Here is a 7741-nt window from a genome sequence, read left to right on the forward strand (position 1 = left end):
AGAAGAAGAAGAAGAAGAAGAAGGAGGAGGAGGAGGAGGAGGAGGAGGAGATTGGATTTATACCCCGCCCTTCACTCAGAGTCTCAGAGCGGCTTACAAACTCCTTTCCCTTTCCCTTCCCCTCCCCACAGCAGACACCCTGTGAGGTGGGTGGGGCTGAGAGAGCTCTGGCAGAAACTGCTCTTTTTCAAGGACAGCTCTGACAGAACTATGGCTTGCTCAAGGTCATCCAGCAGCTGCATGTGGAGGAGGAGTGGGGAATCAGACCCGGTTCTCCCAGATTAGAGTCTGCGCACTTAACCCCTATACCAAACAAGCCCCAGAGAGCTTTGTGATCTGTGAATCAAGGCCTGTCGGTGATCCCTGGCCCAAGGGACTTAGCCTTGACCCTGGCCCCGGCCGGGTGGAACATCCTCCCACCTGAGATCAGGGCCCTGTGGGATTTGTCACCATTCCGCAGGGCCCGCAGAACGGAGCTGTTCCGCCAGGCCTTCCAATGTTCCACCAGGCAGGCATCCAATGAAATCTCGGCCTCCCCTGCCGAAGCGGCCGTGTGGCCCAGGTTAAGAAGAAGTTCGAGAGACCAGTGGGGCCAGCTGGAAACCTCCGTGTGAGGATAAATAGTGCCCTCGGTTTTAATTTACGCTGTTTTAAATTTTTTATCTCTATACTTTATTATGTTTGAAATTTTGATATGTTCTGATAATGTGCTGTGATTTGCCCTGAGCCCGCTTGCGGGGAGGGCGGGATATGAATTTGAATAATAAATAAATAAATATTTTCATTTTTTTAAAAAAACGACAGCTGAATAAGGGATTTATGCAGTCTGGAAATCAGTTGTGATTCCACGAAATCTCCCGACCGACGGCACATTCTCCTCATATATCCAAAAACTGGCGGAGCTGTTTGCCGTCAATGGGATTGGGAAAACGTCAACACTGCAACGCTCCCATGTACCCAGAAGCATTGTTTTGACATGCGAGGGATTCTTTCTTTTTTTTACTCGGAGCTTTTGCCGCATGGCTTTGAGCCTTGCTTCACCGTTCTCGGCAAAACACTGTCAGCTGTTCTGTGGCACTCCGGCATTGGCTGATCGCTTCTCTTAAGACAAAATCTGTAAACATATTGTCTTGCCTGACAGGAACATGGAGAAACAATTTCCTAAGGATTTCTGTTGTGAGTGGATTTCCTCGTTTCCTTTCGCCTTCGCTCTGCTCTTCTGTGGCTGTGGTGATTCGTCTGTGCTATTGAATGGCTCTGTTATGTCGACTGGAGATTTTCCTGACTGGAATGGAAGCTTCTAGAAAAGGCTAAAAAGCCTATTACCCCTCTCCTGGGAGTTGGTGAGGGGCAGTGGCTAAAGGGTTGGCTATGGATCCATAATTCCATAATTTATATCCCACCTCAGATACAAAGCTTACTGAGTAGGCAAGTTTAGGACTGCCCGGCCTGGCCTGGCCTGGTGACCAGTGGGAAACCAGGGGGTGGGGCCATGGTGGGCAGCCATCGTGATCGTGTGATGTCACTTCTGGGAAAACCTGGAAGTGACATCATCCTCTCTTGGAACCGCCAAAAACTCTATGATTTTACCATAGACTGGAGATTCCAAGTGAGGCATGACTTCACTTCTGGGTTTTTCCTGGAAGTGATATCACAACACCTCGGATGGCGGGGAGGGTTTCTTCCTCCCAAGAGCTGCTGGAGTGCTGGTGGACATATGGCAACCCTAGGCAAGTTGTTCTCTCTCGGCTTAACCGACCTCACAGGGTTGTTGCGAGTCTAAAAATCCCTCTCTTTGGCATTCTTGATGGGAAAAAAGGATATGTGTAAAAGATTAATATCTCTGATAGCTGCAGCACAGCAGCACTAAGGGCTATGTTAAAACAAACTGAGAAGGAAGAACGCTTTTTTTGACACCTCAAACATGAGGTGCCAATGCTGAAAAGGCCCTATCTTTCATTTGAGTTTCTGCCCATCGTGGAGAATATAAGGATACACTGAATGCTTCGGTTGCCTACATCACTTCCGGATCATTAAGGCACATCACTGAAACACCAGGTGTTCCTCCCTACTCCTGGTGAGCGTGCCCCCCATCCCATGCCGGCTGCTCGGAGAGACCTGGTGTCATGACCCCAGAGGGGTCTTTGGGTTCCGCTGCCACCACCCTGGATTTATGGTCCCTTGGGAGGCCCAGGGTACCTTCCCAAGCCCCTTTTACAGCCGAGAACACAGGCGTGATTGACCCAGGCAGAGAAAATACTTACACAAAAAGGGTTTATTAAAACAACAGTGGGGCAGGGAAAAACAAGACAACTTCACTTCTGGGTTTTTCCTGGAAGTGATGTCACAACACCTCGGATGGCGGGGAGGGTTTCTTCCTCCCAAGAGCTGCTGGAGTGCTGGTGGACATATGGCAACCCTAGGCAAGTTGTTCTCTCTCGGCTTAACCGACCTCACAGGGTTGTTGCGAGTCTAAAAATCCCTCTCTTTGGCATTCTTGATGGGAAAAAAGGATATGTGTAAAAGATTAATATCTCTAATAGCTGCAGCACAGCAGCACTAAAGGTTATGTTAAAACAAATTGAGAAGGAAGAACGCTTTTTTGACACCTCAAACATGAGGTGCCAATGCTGAAAAGGCCCTATCTTTCATTTGAGTTTCTGCCCATCGTGGAGAATATAAGGATACACTGAATGCTTCGGTTACCTGCATCACTTCCGGATCATTAAGGCACATCATTGAAACACCGGGTGTTCCTCCCTACTCCTGGTGAGCGTGCCCCCCATCCCATGCCGGCTGCTCGGGGGGACCTGGTAACTCTAGTCCCTAATGTGGTGCCGGCGAACACCTTTCCTGGTGGCAACCAAGTGCTTTTAGAAAGTGGGTGGGGCTCCAACTCAGTGGGAGTTCTAATTGGCCAGCGGAGAGCCTATTGGCTTGCCAGATTAAAACAACACGGCTTCAGTGTTGGTTATATTCTCTCGCACTCTTCTTTCCCAGTGTATTTTTAAAAAATTACTTCTCATGTCCCCTGCACTTGGGTTTCCTCTGTATTTCTGTGTGTGGCTAGCTCTCTTGTGGAGCCCATTTTGTGGTTGGCTCTGCCTCTGATGGCCGCCATTTTGTGGATGCACCCCACCACACGATGTCAGAATTCCAAAGCTGCTCACATGCTCAAAAAGGCTGGGGACCCCTGATCTAGAGACAGCCCTTTTCCTCTGTGTGTGTGTGTGTGATATTGTGTGTCTGCATGCCGCTTCCTCTTCGTTTTATGCCGCATTCACATCACCAGCTTCGAAACGTCCTACACTCCATTTGTGTGGCTTTGGCAGGGTACAGCGTGCAGCCAAGTGAACATACCAAATACACTCTGTACTGATGGGAGCGGCGCCATCTGTGAACCGGAGCATGGGTTTCCAGTAATACATAGCAATCGTGCTCAGCACTTGGTACACGCTGGCAATTGGGCTTCAGATTTCTGTGGGAACGTTAACTCAGTAGTAGCTGGAAACTTGCATGTGACTGTACAACGGACAAAGATTCAGGGCCAAGGAGACCGGTTTATGATGGACCCCACAGCGCCTTCTTGATTGTACCACGAACACACCAGGTTTGAACAGCCATGGTACATCCAGACGCATTCTTGACGCCTGGCCCCTAGATTGGGAACTTTCTTCTCCTAAAACAGGGGGTCCCCAGCCTTTTTGAGTCTTTTTGAGCCCGAGGGCACCTTTGGAATTCTGACACAGTGTGGTGGGCGCAACTACAACATGGCTGCCACAAAATGGCTGCCAAAGGAGGCCGAGCCAGCTACAAAATGGCTGCCACCACAGCTTACTTTCAGTTGGTGAAGATCCTTGTGCTGTGGCGGCAGCCGCTACTAAAACAAGGTTTTAAGAAATCTGCACAAGCAATCAAAACTCCAGTGGCCAATCAGAAGCCTTGCTGGGCCCCTCCTCGCCCTGCCCATTCCCTAAAAACACTTGGCAGGTGCCAGGAAAGGTGTTGGCGGCTGCCATGGAACCCATAGGCACTGCGTTGGGGATCCGTGTCCTAGACGTTCAATGAAATCTCTGTCGGAAATATGTGTGTTGCAAGGTCTAAGTTCAGTCATTACAGGGCCAATGAGTTTACCTGGTGTGCTATTGTTTAGATTGACCTGGAAGGGAACCTGGCACAAAGCCAATGGGGAGAAAGCCCGGGAAACTGAAGCCTATTTACTCACAATCATCGGTTAATGCATTCAGGTGATTTCCTTCTAGGGGTCAAGAAGAAAGGAAGAATCTCCATTACTAACTTGTCTGTCTGTTGTTGTAAAGTAACTGCAAGAATGTAGTCTTAAGTGTTTATTATTTTGGAGATTTCCCGTGTACCCTTCCCTTTAGAAATGAAGATTTTTACACAGAAAGGAAATGCCTCCTCTCCAGTGGACAAAGATCCATTGCAAGCGCTGAACATCTAACTACTTTTACCAAATTTTCCAACATATTCAAGCTGTGTGCCTTCTCAAAAGCATGACGATACTTTTTAATATGGACTGGTGTAGCTTTAAGTACCACCTACTCCCATACGAACCTACCCAACAACCACTCCAGTCATCTTCAAAGGCTACGGTTGCCCCCTCCGTCTGAGGCTAGATGGGTGGCCACCCAAGAAATGGCCTTCGCGGTCATGGCACCAAAAAGTTGGACCTCCCTCCCCAGGGAGATTCATCTGTCTCCCTCTATCGGTGTCTTTCGCCAGCCGGTGAAGATTTTGTTTGGTGTAGTGGTTTGGTGTAGTGGATAAGTACGCGGACTCTAATCTGGGAGAACTGAGTTTGATTCCCCACTCCTCCACTTGCAGCTGCTGGATTAACCTGGGTCAGTCATAAGTTCTTTCAGAGCTGTTCTCTCAAGAGCAGTCCTCAAAAGAGCTCTCTTAGCCCTGCCTACCTCACAAGGTATCTGTTGTGGGGAGGGGAAGGGAAAGGAGATTGTAAGCCGCTCTGGGTCTCCGAGTGAAGGGCGGGGTATAAATCCAATTTCTTCTTCTTCTTCTTCTTCTTCTTCTTCTTCTTCTTCCTCTTCTTCTTCCTCTTCCTCTTCCTCTTCCTCCTCCTCTTCCTCCTCCTCCTCCTCCTCCTCCTCTTCCTCCTCCTCTTCCTCCTCTTCCTCCTCTTCCTCTTCCTCCTCTTCCTCTTCCTCTTCCTCCTCTTCCTCCTCTTCCTCCTCTTCCTCTTCTTCTTCTTCTTCTTCTTCTTCTGTTTTGTCTGGCACACCCCCAATAACTGTTATTGGCCCTCCTCCCGGCTTGTGGTTTTATATGTTGTAATCGTTTAAAATATTTTATGTATTTGCATTGAAGTACTTTCTCGGTGTTTGAAACGTTCACCGCTTTAACGTCTAAGATATTTAATAGGTTCATGTCTGAACTATTTTAAGGTTTGAAATGTTTTAAACCACTTTGGGAACCCTGATTTGGATAGAAAGGTGGTGTGGAAATGTTTTTAAATGAGCAAATGTTTCTATTTTGCACGGCCATTTCATTGAATATACGATTTGCATTCTATTCTTTCGTTCATTGACTGCCTAAGCATTTGGTAGGACAGAAAGGTAAGAAATCGAAGGAATCGGCAGGGGATTCTTCTGTCATTTGTCCACGGTTCTCCATTTCTATTATAATGTTGGATTTGAGTCCAATTGCACCTTAGAGACAAAAAAAACCCACCAAATATTTTGCACGGCCATTTCATTGAATATACGATTTGCATTCTATTATTTCGTTCATTCGCTGCCTAAGCATTTGGTAGGACAGAAAGATAAACTAATAAGAAATCGAAGGAATCGGCAGGGGATTCGTCTGTCATTTGTCCACGGTTCTCCATTTCTATTATAATGTTGGATTTGAGTCCAATTGCACCTTAGAGACCATAAAAACACAACAAATTAAGGGTGTAGGGGTTAGGAGCCCAGACGCTAATCTGGGAGAACCGGGTTTGATTCCCCACTCCTCCACATGCAGCTGCTGGTGTGACCTTGGGTCAGTCACAAGTTCTTTCAGAGCTGTTCTCTCAAGGGCAGTCCTCAAGAGAGCTCTCTCAGCCCCACCTGCCTCACAGGGTGTCTGTTGTGGGGAGGGGAAGGGAAAGGAGTTTGTAAGCCTCTCTGACACTCCTTTGGGTACTGAAGGGTGGGGTATAAATCCAGTCTTCTTCTTCGCTACTGGACTTGAATCTGACTGTTTTACTGCAGACAAACACAGCTACTCTCTGAAACAATGTTCTAATGCTGATTACCTCAGATGGCGCCGGAGGGCCCTCTAGTTAACTGTGCATCTTTCTCTCGACTGTTGTGGAAATTTCACTTGTGCAGGCTCCTTGGCCCTTGGGCCGCTCAGATGGAGCGCAGGACGTTTCAAAATCAGTGCCACAGGCCTGTGGTCACCACGCCGGTGAAGCCATCACCACCTTAGAATGTGCTTGGGTCTCATTACCCGAGAAGGCTGATTATGACCCAGGGCATACAGGTAACGCCACACCTGTTCGACAGCCATGAGTTCAAACAGGCATCCATTCCGTGGCTCTGAATCACTTTTCGGTATTGGAGTGAGTCTGATCCGAAGCAGGCCTCAAGCACGGGACCTGTGAGGTGAAGGGAGGTCACTTCCTGAGGAGAAGAAAAACGATGCTTGGAGGAGATCCAGCTGATAGAAATGCTCAGCTTCTGGGACTGTGCAAAACTCTGCTATGGCCCCGGTCACACTGGCCAGATAACGTGAGGGGGAGCCGTGGCTATTTGCACCGGCGCAATTAGACCCGACAGAATGCGATCACACGCGACGGCAGTACACCACGGTTTCGTCCATCAGCACGTGCGCGTCAAGAAGGTCAGCTGGGGGAAAGCCGTGCGCTGGCGCGATCACACGGAACGATTCCGTTGGCGATCTGTGGCAAACCATTTGCTAGTACATTTGTTGAGATGCTTTTTTGTCCGTCAGCGCGTGCGCGTCAAGGTGGGGGAAAGCCGCGCGCCAGTGCGATCACACGGAACGATTCCGTTGGCAATCTGTGGCAAACCATTTGCTAGTACATTTGTTGAGATGCTTTTTAACTGCGCAGCTTCAGCAGCACGCCACGGGTTGGCCACAGGAGCGCTACGCTTCCCAGATGTCGTGGTGTGATCGCGCCCTGAAAATCCACCCAGCATTCGTGGCTCTCCCGCAGCAAATTTGGCGTGTGAACAGGGCCTATGTTAAGTAAATGTCTCAAAGTTGGGGGAAAGGTGCCGACATTGAAACAACGTAAAGCGTCTATGCTTCATCTGCTTAAAAGAGCCTTTGATGGGGGTGGAGATTTTTGCCTGTTGGTTATTTTGCAGGTTTGTAAATTCGGATTGTTGGGGGAGAGGTTCGTTTTGATTCGTACTGTTTTACAATTTATTTTTATTTTTATTATTATTATTATTATTATTATTATTATTATTAGTGCCTTGCTGTTTGTAAGCTAGGTTGGGCTCCTGCAGACTGGGGAGAAAGCAGGATAGAAATGTTACGGCAGAATAAATAGGACACCCAAGTTCTCTGACAGGGGTCCCCGACTTTTTGAGCCTGCAGGTAACTTTGGGATATATATATTTTTTTTAAAGAAATTTTTATTTTATAAAAAAACAAACACAAGACAAACAAACATACATACATCGATTGGGGGTTCCGTCACATCATTAAATTGTCTATCTCAGCACCTCCTACAATATTTAGTTAT

The sequence above is a fragment of the Gekko japonicus genome, unplaced genomic scaffold, assembly GCF_001447785.1.
Source record: "Gekko japonicus isolate JY-2015 unplaced genomic scaffold, Gekko_japonicus_V1.1 scaffold1100, whole genome shotgun sequence".
Taxonomy (NCBI): Eukaryota; Metazoa; Chordata; class Lepidosauria; order Squamata; family Gekkonidae; genus Gekko; species Gekko japonicus.